At 40.2% G+C, this 16,218-nt stretch overlaps 1 protein-coding gene across 1 annotated transcript in view; it reads left to right on the top strand.

Moving 5' to 3' along the window:
- The window catches only part of ATP8A2 (ATPase phospholipid transporting 8A2), a gene marked incomplete at its 5' end in the record, with an annotated part of 501,820 nt that overhangs the window by 177,340 nt on the left and 308,262 nt on the right, over positions 1 to 16,218 (top strand). The gene's annotated exons all lie outside the window — the stretch shown is intronic.

The following is a 16,218-nucleotide window of genomic DNA, read 5'->3' as shown; positions in this document are numbered from 1 at the left end:
ACCTGGGAAAAATGTAAGATTAATATAGAAGGCAGTGAAAGCTTCTGTAAAAAGGGAAAATATAAAGGTTGAATGATGTTAATTTACTTTAATGACACTTGGGATCTGAATTTATATTCCTATATAGCCATCATCGTATATTAACCCATGTAAGTATAAATATAGCTACTTAAGAATAATAAATAATGATACATTAGGGCTGGTACCAACATTTCATGAAGTTTTAAAATATTTATAATCAGAAAGGTTAAATAAATAGGTAGGAGTTGGCTGTGGTTCTATTTGTGTTTCTTTTATTTGAAAATTGCTGTCAAGAGTTTTCAGTGTGGTTCCATTGTTCAGTGTCTGGTGGATCTGATTTCTTTGGATTAAGTGTCACATGTATTTAGATAATGATGTGGATAAAAAGAGGACTTTTAAACATCTTCTAGCCCAGGGGTGGGCAAACTTTTTGACTCGAGGGCCACAATGGGTTCTTAAACTGGACCTGAGGGCCAGAACAAAAGCATGGATAGAGTGTTTGTGTGAACTAATATAAATTCAAAGTAAACATCATTACATAAAACGGGACGGTCTTTTTTTTCAATAGTTTTATTCATTTCAAACGGGGCCAGAGGGCCATAGTTTGCCCACGGCTGTTCTAGCCCTACTTGAGATCTATTTTGTTTGATGTTACATATTTCTGTGAAATAAATTGGTGTCACTGTGACTGAGCAGATAACTGATTCACTACCAGCCAGTTCGCAGGACTTCCCAGCTCTTCACTGCGGCCCAGGCGAGCAAGTGTCCACTGATTAAGGTTGACGAATACACAGAAATGGTCCAACTTCTGCCTGCCAGAGGGCTCCGTGTGTGGGAAGGCCCAGCTATGACACATGGTAACACAATTCACAATGAGGGGTGCTCTAAAAGTCAAGTCTAGGAAGATGAGGCGGCATAGTGAGCTCCAAGAAGCGACTGTCTGGTGACAAATACTAGTGATAAAGACATTAATACTCAGATTATCACTGTGTCTAGACCCCTGTAAGCACTTAACATCTACTGCATCTGAGAATCCTTAAGCAGTCCTGGAGAGAGGAGACCTATTATCCTTATTTTATAGTGGAGAGGGCTGAGGCACAGAGGACTGAAGACATTCCCGAGGGCCTGTAGCTTGACCTGGCAGAGGGGAGGTTTGAACCCTGCAGTCTAACTACAACAGTCTGTGAAGAAAGATTTTAATGATCATGGTGAGGAGCTGAAGTGTTCTGAGCAGAATTGATTAAGAATTTGCATTGTTTAAAGGGAGGCAACAATCTGATTATGTCATATTAGAATATGTATGACTTGCAGACTTCAATTTAGCTACAATGAGGACCTCTACCAGGGTGGTGGCAGCCTGAGCCTGACACACAGTAGGAATTCAAATCAGCTATTGGACAGAATTTCAGATCCTCTGTGATGGACCCTGGTTGAGATTCATAGTTTTTAAGGAGTTAAAGCCAGTAACTCTTAGTGAATAAGTGTAGTTTGGGTTGACAGGATAGGGGAGACTGCCTGTAAGATAGGCCATGCCTGAGAGGACACTGGAGGGAGCGATCCATTTCCAGAATGAAGTGCTAGTGTAGGTGGGTGTCACCTGAGTCCAGGTCTAGTGTAGGTGGGTGTCCCCTGTGTCCAGACTCCCCCAGTGACAGTCTGTCATTCTGTCTGAAGCTACAGAGAATGCCTCCTTGTTTAATTTATAACCAGCATTTATGGCATGCCTTTTTTGATCAGTCACTATAGTTTGTGCTGCTGTAGAGTGAAAAAAAAAGAAAGACTGAAGGATACATACGGTCTCCCTTAGCCTACATTCTGGTGGGGAAAAAATCTAAACATAATGACCTTAGAAAATATACACATCAATACATGAAAATGAGACTGACTGAAAATTAATTTTCACAAGGTTGCAAGTCCCAGTTCTTACTTTTGGAGTTGGTCTAATCAGAAGTTTTCTAAAACAGGTGAGTTCTGTTTGCATCTTATAGAAAGGGATGGATGCTTTTAAACAGGGGGGAGAGGCAAATACCTTACTGTCACATGACCCAGGCTGGATCTGAGAAGAGCAAGACTTTAGAAGGAGTATGCATCGCAATTGAAGAGATCTAGGACACTAGATGAAGTGTCCTTGTCATCTTCATTCATAGGACAAATTCATTACCCATATTTTCTGCTGAAGGAAATGTGAATGCTTTGTAGTTGATTTTTAGGAGGCACTGTTTCTTTTCTGTATACATTTTCTTGATGTATGAAGTAATATCTATAAGCAGACATTCCAAATATATGCTCTCCTGTATCAGCTTGTTTTGCTTCAATCAGATGTATTTACCTGGCTTCTGTTTGACTTTGTTTGTGAGCCAGGGTTGTTGGAGCAGTTACCCCATTAGATAAGATTCTTAAACTCCTCTCAGTTTGCACAGAGCCATGAGGGCCTTCACCTTGAGGGTGTTGAGATGATCTTTATTGGTTAGTGCTGGAGCCAGGAGTACTAGCCTTGTAGGAAATCTCTCTTCCAAGGTGTACACGCAGGACAGGGAAAATGTTGAGGAAAGTAAAGCATTTCCCCCATAACTCAGTCTCTCTGTTAAAGTGACTGAGAGGCAGGACTTTGTGTGAGGCAAAACCTACTTGCTAAGGATAAGGCCTATTCAGACTAGGGTCCCTATCCTATCTGTAGCAAGGCCAGTCCTGTGGGTTTGCTGAAATTCTATGGACTCAAAGGGACTAGATGATACATAAAAAGGTTCTAAGTGACTCTCCTAGTGCTTTGCCCAAGGCCAAAAACACAGTGAAAGATCTGATATTGATGCCGACTTAATTATGTCATCCTAAAATTCATATGTTGAAGCCCTTATCCCTAATGTGAATGTCTTCAGAAATATAGCCTATAGGTGGTAATTAAGATAAATTAAAGTCATAAGGATGGGGCCTGATCCAATAGGTTAGTGTCCTTATAATAAGAGACACCAGAGAGCTCTCTGCCTTGTGAGCACCGTCTGCAAGCCAAGGAGGAGGCTCTCACCTGAAACCAGATTGGCCCGCACTTGATCTGGATTTTCAGCCTCCAAAACTATGAAAAAATACATTTCTATTGTTTGAGCTGTTCAATCTGTCATACTTCGTATGCCTGCCTGAGTTGACTAAGCTTAGATTTCCATACTGCCCAAACTGATTAATAGAATCCTCATTGTAGCTATTTCAATCAGCTGGAGTAGCCTTAATCAGTTCTGCATTTGTGTATGTAAATGGATTTGAAAGAAGGTGAATGATGGCAAGGGAGAATTGCATGAGTAGGAGATGGTAGCTTTAAAAATGTTTCCTTGCAAAATAAACCCGGGAATGCTTTGTATTTGAAATCATTCAATTCCAACAAAGGATAAGTTATTTCACCTGATAAAAACAAAAGCAAGGACTATTTTCATGGAACTAAAAATTCAATACTGTAAAGTTATCCTGAGATTAACTTGATGTATTATGTCTTAAGGTAAATTTAGCAATTTAATCTCTAAAAATAGATGTGATCATTGTACAGAATTCATTCCTTGCCCCAAATGATGTTTGTTTGTCTTTTACTAAATTCCCAGCTTTGTTAGTTCATTCCGTAGTTCAGTTTTGAAGTAAGTTTAAAAAGCAGAAGTTGCTTTTTCTCTTTACAACACAAAAGGCATTTTTACAACTCTGAACAAATTTCATCATTCTCACTAAGTGTGCTGTTTTTGATAGGACTAAGAGGCATGCTTTATTGGGTTAGAAATGTTCACTGGTTTATATGCATATCTTTATGTACATATGAAAGGGTATTGATTTAGAACAAATTTAGAAGAGCCCTGTTTTAAAAATCCTGAAGGTAATCAGTATTATTTTGAGGGCTTTAGCTTTCATGTAGACCTTCTGTGGAAAAATGAAAAACACCTCATTGCCCTGAACTAAGATTCTCAGTCAAGATTCTAGAAAACCCAACCCGAATCTAATAGTTGCTATTGATTCATAAATTTTTCCTATTTATACCTTAGTGCATTTTTTGTGTGGCTCTTCCAGCATATTTAAAGATCTCCTAAAGATTATTTCAAATGTAGGTCATGTCATGTTTCTTGAGATGAAAATCCAAATGAAATTTATCTGTATATATGTTGAATGAATTGAAGGTGTTACAAAATGTTTCCTGCCAACCCCCTCCCTGGGCTCCTGGTCTGTTCTGGGGACCTGGTGGTACCATGGGGAACAAATAGATCAGCACGACCCTCTCTCTTTGGGGCTCCCGGTCTAGAGGAAGAGTAGGGCGATGAAAATGATGTGGCTTGTACAATTACGAATTTCTATTTAATCCTTGTATTTTAGTATATAGATGCTTTTGATCTTAGCTAATTGAATTCTTAAATATTCTGGCTTCTTTAAAGCTGTGGGCAGATGTAGATTTCCATGGCTACCCTTACTGATCAGCTTTGATTAGCCCAGAGTGTGGTTAAAAGACGAGCTCCACCCTCTGCTAAAAACCGAGTGCTTCTCGTCTCTAAGAGTAAAATGAAATGGGCTTAGTGGGCTACTGCTCCCCTTTGCTTACCATGCTGGCCACATTGGACTCCTTTCTGCTCCCCGGCTCTCTGAGCAAGAGCAGGCTGTGAGCTTAGGACCACTATAGGATGGATCTGTCCGTTTCCTGAAAACCCCTCACCCCAGATATCACCTGGCTAATGTGCTCACTTGATTCAGAGCTCTGCTCAAAATAGTACCTTGTCAGTGAGGCTGTCCTTGAATACATGGCTAAATTAGTGCCCCTTGCTCTTTCCTTAGCTTTATTTTACTTGGCAGCACTTATCTCTACCTCACATACTATACTTTTGTTTTAATTATTAATAATCTGTCTCTACCCAACAGAATGTAAGTTCCATTAAAGCAAGTGTTTTTGTCTCTTTTGTCCTCTGCTCCATCGTCAGCACTCAAAACAATGTCAGCACATAGTGAGGGCTCAATAAATGTTTGTGAATGTTGTGTTGCCCTCCCTAAACCTTTATTTTTTTAGACATAGCCAGTTCCTTTTTCATGACAGTTACTGAAGTTATGCTGAGACCACTGATAACATAACAATGGAAACAAAAATGTTAATAGTATCAGAGTCAACTCTTTTCTCCTTTCATTATGTTTCCAATTCAGGGGTACCTGCTTACCAGGTATTATCTGTGTGTTCTGGGCTACTTACATGTAGCAAATTAATACCTGTGTAAGATAAAAGTCCTTGGAAGAATCAGAAAGTCTCTGTCTCTGAGTTGGCATGTCATTTTGAGTGCAGAGTGCTCATCAGATCTCCACTTGAACACCAGAAATAGAAAAGGGGGGAAAGAAAGCATTGACTGGAAATTTAGATAAATGCTTCCTTTGAAAGTTACATACCTTATTTTTTTCTTTCTCATTCTCATGCCCCTTCCCTAGGGTGACTGGCTTCATTTACAGTTAATATTATTGAATGTTATCATAAAATCAGTCTATGAGGCTAGTGTTTATTGAGCAACTGCTGTGTGTATGTGTTGTTTTGAGGAGAGTGATGCAAGATTGAGACTGGAGAAGCAAGTTAAGGCCAGATCACATAGATCTGTAAGATGTGTTGGAATTTGGACTTGACCTTTAGCACAATGTTAAACCTTTGAAATTTTTTAACTAAGGAATGATGTGATCATATATGTATCTTTTAATATATATTTTTATATTTTTATTGATTTCAGAGAGGAAGGAAGAGGGAGAGAGAGATAGAAACATCAATGATGAGAGAGAATCATTGATCAGCTGCCTCCTGCACACCCCCAACTAGGGATCAAGACTGCAACCTGGCATATGTTCTTGACCGGAATCAAACCCAGGACCATTCAGTCTGCGGGCCAATGCTCTATCCACTGAGCCCAACCAGCTAGGGCCAGATATGTATTTTAATAACTGCTTTATCCTATATGATAAAAAGTGCAATATGCAAATCGACCAAAAGGTAGAATGACTGGTCGTTATGACACGCACTGAGCACCAGGGGGCAGACGCTCAATGCAGGAGCTGCCCCCTGGTGGTCAGTGCACTACCACAGGGGGAGCACCGTTCAGCCAGAAGCCGGGCTCAAGGCTGGCTAGTGTAGCAGCGGTGGCGGGAGCCTCTTCCGTCTTTGCTGCAGGCAGGCAGTAAGGAGTGAGGGGTCCCGGACTGTGAGAGCCCTGGACTGCGAGAGGGATGTCTTGACTGCCAGCTAGGCCTGATCCCTTGGGGTATGAGGCCTAAACTGGCAGGCAAACATCTCCCAAGGGGTCCCGGACTGGGAGAGGGCACAGGCCAGGCTGAGGGACCCCCACTTCCCAATGCACGATTCTCATGCACCAGGCCTCTAGTTGAGATATAATTCACAGGCCATATAATTTACACATTTGACATGTACAATTCAATCATTTTTAGTAAATTGACAGATACTGTTCACAGATAGTGCAACTGTCACCATAGCCCATTTTAGAACATTTTCATCACCCACCTACTACCTCAAAAGCACTGTCCTCATTAGTTACTCCCAAATTTCCCTACCCCCCCCCCCCCCAGCCCTAGGCAACAACTAATCTGTCTCTATGGAGTTTTCTATTCTGGGCATCCACATAAATGGAATTAAACAATATGTGGTCTTCTGTGACTGGCTTCTTTAACTTATATTTTCAAGGGTCATCCATGTGTGTATTTCACTTCTTTGTATTGCTGAATAATGTTCCGTTGTATGGGTGTAACACATACTGTTTGTCTGTTCATTGGTTGGTGGACATTTGGGTTGTTTTCACCTTTTGACTGTTATGAATAACTAGTGGCCCCATACACGGATTTGTGCACATTGAAAGGAAATCGGGAGCCCGCACTTGCGTACCTGGGGAGTTTCCATGTCCGCATGAGCCACTGGGAAGTTGTGTGGGGAGTCTGTCCTCCTCCCTGCAGCTTCCTGAAAAAATATTTCTAAATGTCCCTTCTGTGGCCAGGGTCATGCCTTGCTGGCCGGGAGGTTCCCAGTGGATGGCTTGGGCCGTGCTCGACTCTTTCCACCACTCGGAGCTGTATAAGAGATGCTCCGAGGTGAACAATACAAAGTTGGCGATCTTGGGGGCGGGGGTACTCTGTAGACCACACCCCCACCCTTCAGATCCATCTCTCTTTGACTCTTACCCCGATTGTCAGTCACCACCTTGTGGCCACTATTATATTGCTGCCTTCCTCTGTAGTGCCAGGGCAATTGGTAAAGGATGAGATTTGATCTCAGTGCCTCAGGCAGAGTTCCAGGAGCCCGGAGGTGATATCAGGATTGTCTTAGTTACTCCAAGTGTCCGCGCTTCAACCATTCTCTGGAGATTGTGACTGCAGGCTTATGGGGTACGAGGGATATAGCAGTGTGCTAAGCAGCAGGTGTCCGGGGAGGAGCCCGAGCCGGGGCCAGATGTGATGTGGCTCCCCCTCATCCAGGCACCACTGCACCTGCCACCGCCTCTGCTCAGTAGTGCTGTTGCAGAGGTGGGAGACTCTCCCATGGCCAAAGCTACGCTCGCCAGCTGTGAGCCCGGCTTCTGGCTGAGCGGTGCTCCTGCTGTGGGAGCACACTGACCACTAGGGGGCAGCTCCTGCGTTGAGTGTCTGCCTCCTGGTGGTCAGTGCACATCATTGCGACTGGTTGACCGGTTGTTTCAATTGTTCTGGTCATTCGGTCATAACGGTCACTTAGGCTTTTACGTATTTAGATGCTTCTATGAACAATAATGTACAAGTTTTTGTAAGGATGTATGTTTCAGTATATAACAGTGGAATTGCTGGGTCATATGGTTATTCTGTGTTTAAACTTTTGAGGAGCTGCCAGACTGTTTTCTAGAGTGATTATACTGTTTTACATCCCCACGAACAAGGTATGAGGGTTCTAATTTCATAACAAAACTTGTTATTATCTCTGTTTTTTAGTATAGCCATCTGAGTGGGTGTGAAGTGGTATTTCACTGTGGTTCTAATTTGTATTTCCCTCATGACTAATGATGTTTAAGATTTTTTCATGTGCGTATTGGCCATTTCTATATTTTTCCTGAGAAATTTGTATTCAATTTTTTTGCTCATTTTTTAGGTGAATTGTCTTTTTATTATAGAATTGTAAGAGTTCTTTATATCCTCCGGATACAAGTACCTTATCAGATAGATATATGATTTGTAGGTATTTTCTTCCATTGTATAGGTTGTCTTTTTACTTTCTTGATAGCATTATTTGAAGTAAAAACACTTCTAAATTTAATGAAGACCAATTTGTCTAATTTTTTCTCTTGTTTATGCTTTTGGTGTTTTGACTAAGAAGTCACTGTCAGATCCAAGATCATGAAGATTTATTCTGATGTTGTCTTCTAAGAGTTTCATAGTTTAGTTCTTACATTGAAGTCTTTGATCTATTTTAAGTTAGTTTTTATATATTGTGAGTTAAGGCTCCAATGTCATTATTTTTGCACATGGCTGTCCAGTTGTCTTAGCACCATTTGTTGAGAGATTCTTTGTTCCCCATTGAATGGTATTGGCCAGATTTATTTACATACAGTATATACATATCCCCAGTAAGACCTAGGGATAGTAAGCCCCCAAATGCCATGTATTTATTTATTGACAGTATTACAGTATATATTTTTTATTTATTTATTTCCCCCCTAGCTTCCCTCCTCCCAGTTCCTACCACACTCCAGGCCTTAACCACACTATTTCTATGTCCATTGGTTTTAGAAATAATAGTTCCTTTTAATTGACCTATTATTCTGAATCTTTTGGTGCTTTCTTATCCATTTATCACTTTTGTGGTTATGGAAGCTAGCTGCTATACAAAGCTGAGAGCCTGTTTGCTGTTATTTTGCTGACATTCTGTTGTGTCTGGAGAAATATGGATTTTTTTGCCAAATGAACCGCAGAAGTCAATATTTACTTTAAAAACATAAGGATAATGCTAAAGAACCAGAAACAATCTAGAAAACATCCTCCTACAACACCAATACAAAGGCCCAGCCTCCTGAGCCAGAATGTGAATCAGGAAAAGAAACACATGGTTTTTAGCCAAGAATAGCAATGAAAGATTAAAACACCAGTAAATTGTTTTAAATTGATTTTTAAGTTGGTTAGAAGTAATGTTTTAGAAACATGCTGTTTTATTTAGGACAAATGAAGTTTGGGAGTGTTTCTTCTGCTGTAACTGGCTTTTGGCATTGATTAGAACTGAATGGATGGATGAATGAATGAATGAATGAATGAAAAAACGAATGGACAAAGTTGGTGCAAAATGTCAGAGGGATGGAAAAGAAATGGGCCTCTGTTCCTGTATAAAACCATCTATGCATGCATGTGGACACCCACTGGCATTTTCTGTGTATTTCAGGGTTTTAGAAGACTTGCCTTTTTCTGCCTCTTTGAATTAAAACTTGTGTAAAAAGCTCATAGGTCAGTGTCTGAATGCTTTTCACCCTAGGCTTCCTCAGCTAAGCACTTAGATTCCATGACTCCAACTCAGTGGCTGAGAAAGATTTAATGATGTGGCTCTAGGCTTTAAGTTTGAATGTCTTCCTATTTCATTTCTTTCAAAATAAAACTTCCACAGCATCACAACCGTGTACTGGTTGGACAACTGCTCACTCGCCTTCAGGGTCTGCCCATTTTTACTAATCAATTCACAAAGGAGGAGGATCAGGTGAACTGTGCTTTGGCATGATGCATTTTCTCCATCCTCAGACATGGATTTTTCTATGGCACTGCCAATTCCCTGGGTCTGTGAGGACAGACAGTGAGAAGAGCTGACCTAGCAGCTCTGAAGTTGAGGTGAGCATTGTCTCTTAAATTGTAAAAAACTGATAAGTTGGTCGGTAGAGAGACAGGCAGATATATTAATCCCAGGCAAGAGCATTTGCCACCTCACTGACTTTTAGCTGTTGCAGTTTTGAGATGTCACTGATGACAGTCGCTCCATGTGGCTTCTCAGAGCCTTTTACATTTCCCCTCCTTTTTACTCCTCTCACCCATTCCCCATGAGCAGTTCTTGATTCTTGTTGATTATTTCTTTTAATGCTAACTTTTCTATTTCATCCATTCAGCCTTCTTCAAACTGCTATGGGCTTCTGCTAGGAACTTTATGCACTTTCTCTTATTAAATCGTCATCACAACCCTATGGAGGCAAGTTAAACACCATGTCCCAGAGCCGGACCTTGTGCTGGAACTGGGAGTAGAGCCCCAGCTATGGCTGGCCCAAACCATTGGCACTTAAAAAACATTTTTTAAAAAATAATAGCTTTATTGAAATACAATTTACATACCAAACAATTCTGCCATTTAGGCATGCCGTTCAGTGGTTTTTAGTATAGTCACAGATATATACAACTGTCATCAGAGTCCATTTTAGAACATTTTCATTCTCTCAAAATGTACACTTGAGCCCCAGCTCCCAGCCCTAAGCACCCATTAATCTACTTTCCATCTCTGAGGGTTTGCCTAATTTAGCCATTTCACATAAGTAGAGCATGTGGTCTTTTGTGACCAGCTTCTTTCACTTAGAACAATGTTTCCAAGGTTTCTCACATTATAGACTCTATCATCAGTACTTCATTCCTTCATATGGCAGAATAATATTCCATTGTATGGCTATCCCCCATTCATTTATCTGTTCATCAGTTGATGGTTGTTTGGGTTATTTCTGCCTTTGGCTCTGAAAAATAATGCTATTATCAACATCCACATACAAGCTTTTGTGTGGGCATGTTTTCATTTCTCTTGGGTGTACATCTAGGAGTTGAATTGCTGGGTCAATGGCAACTGCATGCTTAACTTTTTGAGGAACTATCAGACTATTTTCTGCAGCAGCTGCACCATTTTACATTCTCATCAGCAGTGTATTCCACATCTATACCAATGCTTGTTGTTATGTGATATGGTATGTTATGTGACTTTTTCATTACAGCCACCCCAGTAGGTATGACATGGTATCTCACTGTGGGAGCCATGGGCTCTGAATCCCCTTGCAGTGCTCTCTTTCATTCCTGAGCAGCCACCTCAGTGAGTTTTTCCCTTCTTTCTCAATGGTAGTAGCTAGTCCCTTTTGCTTCCTAGGCTTCCATTGAGCTTGCCACCAAGGAGCCTTACTAAAGTACTATTTGGACCTGGAGCTTTCCTGATCAAGTCCTCAGCGGTTCCCCATTTTCTGCAGGGTAGTGTCTGCCTTTCATTGAGGTTATAAGCTCTCTGTTATTAGTCTCAACTTTCAGACGGACTTTCTGATCAATAAGTCCGGTATATTTTCTGTAACACACCCATGCTGTGTATTATCATACTTCTGAGCCTTTGTTCCTGCAATTCCTCTCTTACATGAGGCCCTTTCTGCCGGTGTCAAACGGAATAGATCTCTTTCTCACTCTGCAACATATGTTATCAACAACACACACTTGGCACTTATTTATTACTTTGCATTTATCTCTTTTGTCTTTTGTCTGTACTTACCCAGAAAGCATATAATGTGTAAGAGCCACAATAAAATAGATACTTTTTTTACTCCCTGGCCAAGAAACTAAACTTATCAATGCTATTAAAGACCACTCTATACCTTAGATTATACCCTCAGCCTCGCCTCCCTCCCCCCACTTTCTATCTCACTCCTGTTAATTTCATTTTATCATTCACTGGCTTTTCTTCACAGTTTCTACCTATCTATGACTCAGATTGCTTTCCTATGCATGTATGTGAATATGGAGTAAATTGAATTATACTACAGAATGGCTTATTTTGTTCAAGGCTATTTGAGTTTAATCCATGTAATTCATGTAGCTGTAGTGTAGTCATTCTCACTGCTATATAAAGTTCCATTGTATGAATATTACCACACCTTATTTTATTATTCTCCTGTCAATGGAAATTTGTCTTATTGCCAGATTTTTACTGTTACACAAAATGAGGCTGAGCAAAATATCTCCTTGTACACATGTGCAAATATTTTTCTAGGGTATAATACTTGAAGTAGACTTGCTTGGTGGTGGACAATGTACATTTTAAACTTCACTAAACATTGAAAAATTATATTCTTAAGTGAATTGCCAACAGTTTATAAAAGTTTCTCCAGATTACATCCTTGCCAAGATGTGTATTTTTTAAAGTGTTTTAATCTTACCAACCTTGCAGATGTGAGATGGCTCATCTCCTTGTTGCAATTTTATATTCCCCACTTGTTAATTAGATGAGTTTATTTTTGGCAATGCTTTTTTGGGCCTATAGTCTTATATTAATTTGGCTATAATGAGTTTCTTTTAGTTGGCATCTGCTTGGCACATCTCTTTCCATCCTTTTATATTTGGCTTTTCTGTATTTCTTTTAAACAACATCTAGCTGGATTTTGTCAGTTTTTGTTTCCAAGTCCAGATAGAGGGTCTGAGCAGCGAGAGAACTTTGCCCATTTCCACAGAGACTGAGATGACTTGTTACTTGGGGTCACTGAAGAATAGGGGAAGAGAGTTTGCATGTAGCCATCGTGCTAGGCAGCATTCCAAGATGGCCCCAGAATTCCCACCCTCTGTTGGACATCCCCTGCATAATCTCTGAGATGTGGAATAAGATGAGTTTACTTTCACGGTTAGGTTATGTTTTATGGCCTAGTTGACTTTAAGAAAGGGAGATTATCTGAGTGGGCCTGACTTATGTGAGAGAGCCCTTTAAGTCTGAGATGGGGGAGTCAGAGATTTAAAATATGAGCAGGATTTGATGGGCTGTTGCTGGTTTGAAGATTCAGGGGACTGCATGACAAGGAATGTAGATGGCCTCTAGGAGCTGGAAGTGAGCCCCAAATGCAGCCAGCATGGAAATGGGAACTCAGTCTTACAACTGCAAGGAACAGAATTTGCCACACAGCCACGAGAGCTTGGATGAAGGTCCTAAACTCTAGATGAAACCCAGCCTAACCAGCACCTTTATTGTAGCCTTAGAAGACCCTGAGCAGGGAATCAGTCACACTGGGCCTGGACTTCTGACCTACACAATTGTGAGCTAATCCATGGGTGCTATTTAAGCTGCTAAGTTTGTTATGCAGCAATACAAAATTAATACAGTCTGAGACACTAAGAAAACTACCGCATTCACTATTGCAACAACAACAAAAAAAAGGTACCTAGGAATAAATTGAACCAAGGATGTAAAAGACCTGTACTCAGAAAACTATATGATATTGAAGAAAGAAATAAAGGAAGATACAAATAAGTGGAAGCATATACCATCTTCATGGATTGGAAGAATTAACATCATTAAAATGTCCATACTCCCCAAAGTAATCTATAGACTCAATGCAATTCCTATTAAAATCTAATGGCATATGTCACAGATATAGTACAGATATTCCAAAAATTTATATAGAACAACAACAAAAAAAAACTCACACAAAAAACAACCTGACTAGCCACAGCAACCTTGAGAAAGAAGAACAAAGTTGGAGGTATCACAATACTGGATATCAAACTATACTACAAGGAGATTGTAATCAACAAATTGGAAAGAGAGCCCTGTATGGGAGAACATATTCACCAATGATACATCCAATAAGGGGTTAATTTTCAAATATATATCTTGTACAGTTCAACACCAGGAAGACAATCCAATTAAAAAAATGGGCAAGGACCTGACTAGACATTTCTTCAAGTAGGACATACAGATGGCCAAGAGACATGAAAAAATGCTCAACATCACTAATTATCAGAGATGCAAATTAAAGAGGCAATGAGGTACTACCTCATATCTGTCAGAATGGCTACCATCAATAAATCAACAAACAGTAAGTGTTGGCGAGAATGTGGAGAAAAGGGAATCCTAGTACACTGCTGGTGGGAATATAGTCTTGTGCAGCCACTGTGGAAAGCAGTATGGAGTTTCCTTTAAAAATCAAAAATGGAACTGCCATTTAACTCAACAATCTCACTTCTGAGAATTTCCTAAGAATCCCAAAACACCAATCAGAAAGAACATATGCACCCCTATGTTCATAGCAGCATTATTTGCCATAGCCAAGATCTGGAAATAACCCAAGTGGATAAAAAAGCTGTGTTACATTTACACAATGGAATACTGAGCAGCTGTATAAAAGAAGGATCTCTTACCCTTTGCAACAACATGGATGGACGTGGAGAGTGTTATGCTAAGAGAAATAAGCCAATCAGAGAAAGACAAATACCATATCATCTCGCTAATATGTGGAATCTAATGAACAAAATAAACTAGTGAACAAAATGGAACCAGAAGCATGGATGCATGGAACAGACTGATGGGTGCCAGAGAGGAGGAGTGTGTGGGTGACTGGATAAAGAAGATGAAGGGATTAGCTAAAGAACATATATGCTTACCCTTGGACACAGACAATAGTGTGGTGAAGGCCAAGGGAGGTGGGCAAAAGGGGGGAAGTAGGAAATATCTGCAATAATATCAATATTAAAATTTTTAATAAAAAATAAAAACGTGTGGCAAAATGTGTTAGAAAAACACATCAATACAGTCATGTTGCTCTTGAGAGAGTTTTGAGACAATATTCAGGCATTTCCAGAAGGTAATTGGGAGTAAATGCCTAGTATTTGGGAGAAATATCTAGCCTGGAGATAGATTTAGGATTGTTACATAACTGATCTGAGTTGTAGAAATGTGACGTGTGGATGAGGTCAGTCAAAGAAAGAGTGGACAGGTAGGGAGAGAGGCTGAACAGGGAACCTTGCACAGCACTCAGATTGAATAGTGAATGAGGATCTGAGCAGGGGCTAAAGCACAACTCAGTTATAAAAACTTCATCTGCTTAATGAGCTTTCCTAAGAACCAAGCACATATTCTAACTGCTTTCAAAAATACACAATGGTCCATCTGCAGTTATTTCTCCACATTGAATATTCACATTGGCTTCTGATGGCTCCACGCTATATATAAGCTAGTCCTTGGGTTATTTCCTGGGAGTAGGGAAAAGAAACACATGGCTGTTATTAATTTCCCTTTTGGTGGAATTATCTTATTTAGGACTGGAAAAGAGAATGAAAATTGGACCATGTCCTACAGTATCATAGGATGGTCCAGGGGAGAATCTCATTCCTTGTCTTTTCAGTTTCTTGTGGACGCTGAATTCTGAAGTATTTCTTAAATAATAAATTCCTTTGCTTCTGACCCCTTCTTCCTTCAAAATGCCTCACTTCATCTCTGCTTCTGTCATCATGTCGCCTTCTCTTCTGAAGTAAAATTGTCCTCTAAGGACATTTGTGATTCCATTTAGAGGCCACCAGATAATCCCAGATAATCTCTCCTCGGGATCCTTAACTTAATTATATATGCAGAGTGCCTTTTTGCCAAACAAGGCAACATTACAGGTCCCAGGGATTGGGATGTGGACATATTTGGGAAGCTGTTATTCTGCCGACCATAGTAGGCTTTAAAGGACATAGGAATTATTTGATTAGTTCCCTGAGGAGGAGGTCGGGGGTTGGATGGACACAAGGATGTGTACATTTCACCCCCTTTCTCTTTGTCTTGATTTTCAGTGTAGTGCCTGGTCTCTTTAGTATCTTGTCCACATCCAACTGGGGTACAGTGTGTATGAGCATATAATGTAGACCTGGGGTGAGCAAAGCAACAGAGAAAACCCGGCAAAGCTTGAGGTACATTTTTTTCCTCATGTCTCAGAGAGAAGCATTTATATATAATTTATTCTAACTATGGTATGATGGAGAATGGAATAATCACTTAATTTTTAACATAAACAATGAAACTTGAAAATATATTCAAGCTTAACCCTTATGTGACAAACTTTGATAGTCTGAGAAATATTGTTTACCATATTAGAACATTACAAGCAGAAGTTTAGAGCTTTTTTGATTCTGGTTTCACAAAAATGTTCCCCTAAAATGCTGTGGACAGTCAGGGAAGTGATTATGTTGGTGTTGTTATTTGTGTTCTCTCTTGCCAAAGCTAAATGAGCCACCACATGGTCCAACTGTATTTGCAAAATTGAAAAGCAAATATTGCAGGCCATTGGACAACATGAGAGCCTGTGTCCTAAATGACTGGAAATGCTTATGGCTAAAGTCAGCCGTTATCCGGAATAATCCCCTGGAGGGAGTTTTTCAGACTTACACAGGGGACCAGTAATAAAACACAAACTCTAAAGTATCCTCCAGCAACAAAAACACATGGGATGT

The sequence above is a fragment of the Myotis nattereri genome (genome assembly GCF_964212035.1).
Source record: "Myotis nattereri genome assembly, chromosome: 2".
Lineage (NCBI taxonomy): Eukaryota > Metazoa > Chordata > Mammalia > Chiroptera > Vespertilionidae > Myotis > Myotis nattereri.
This window is presented reverse-complemented; position numbering and strand designations above follow the sequence as displayed.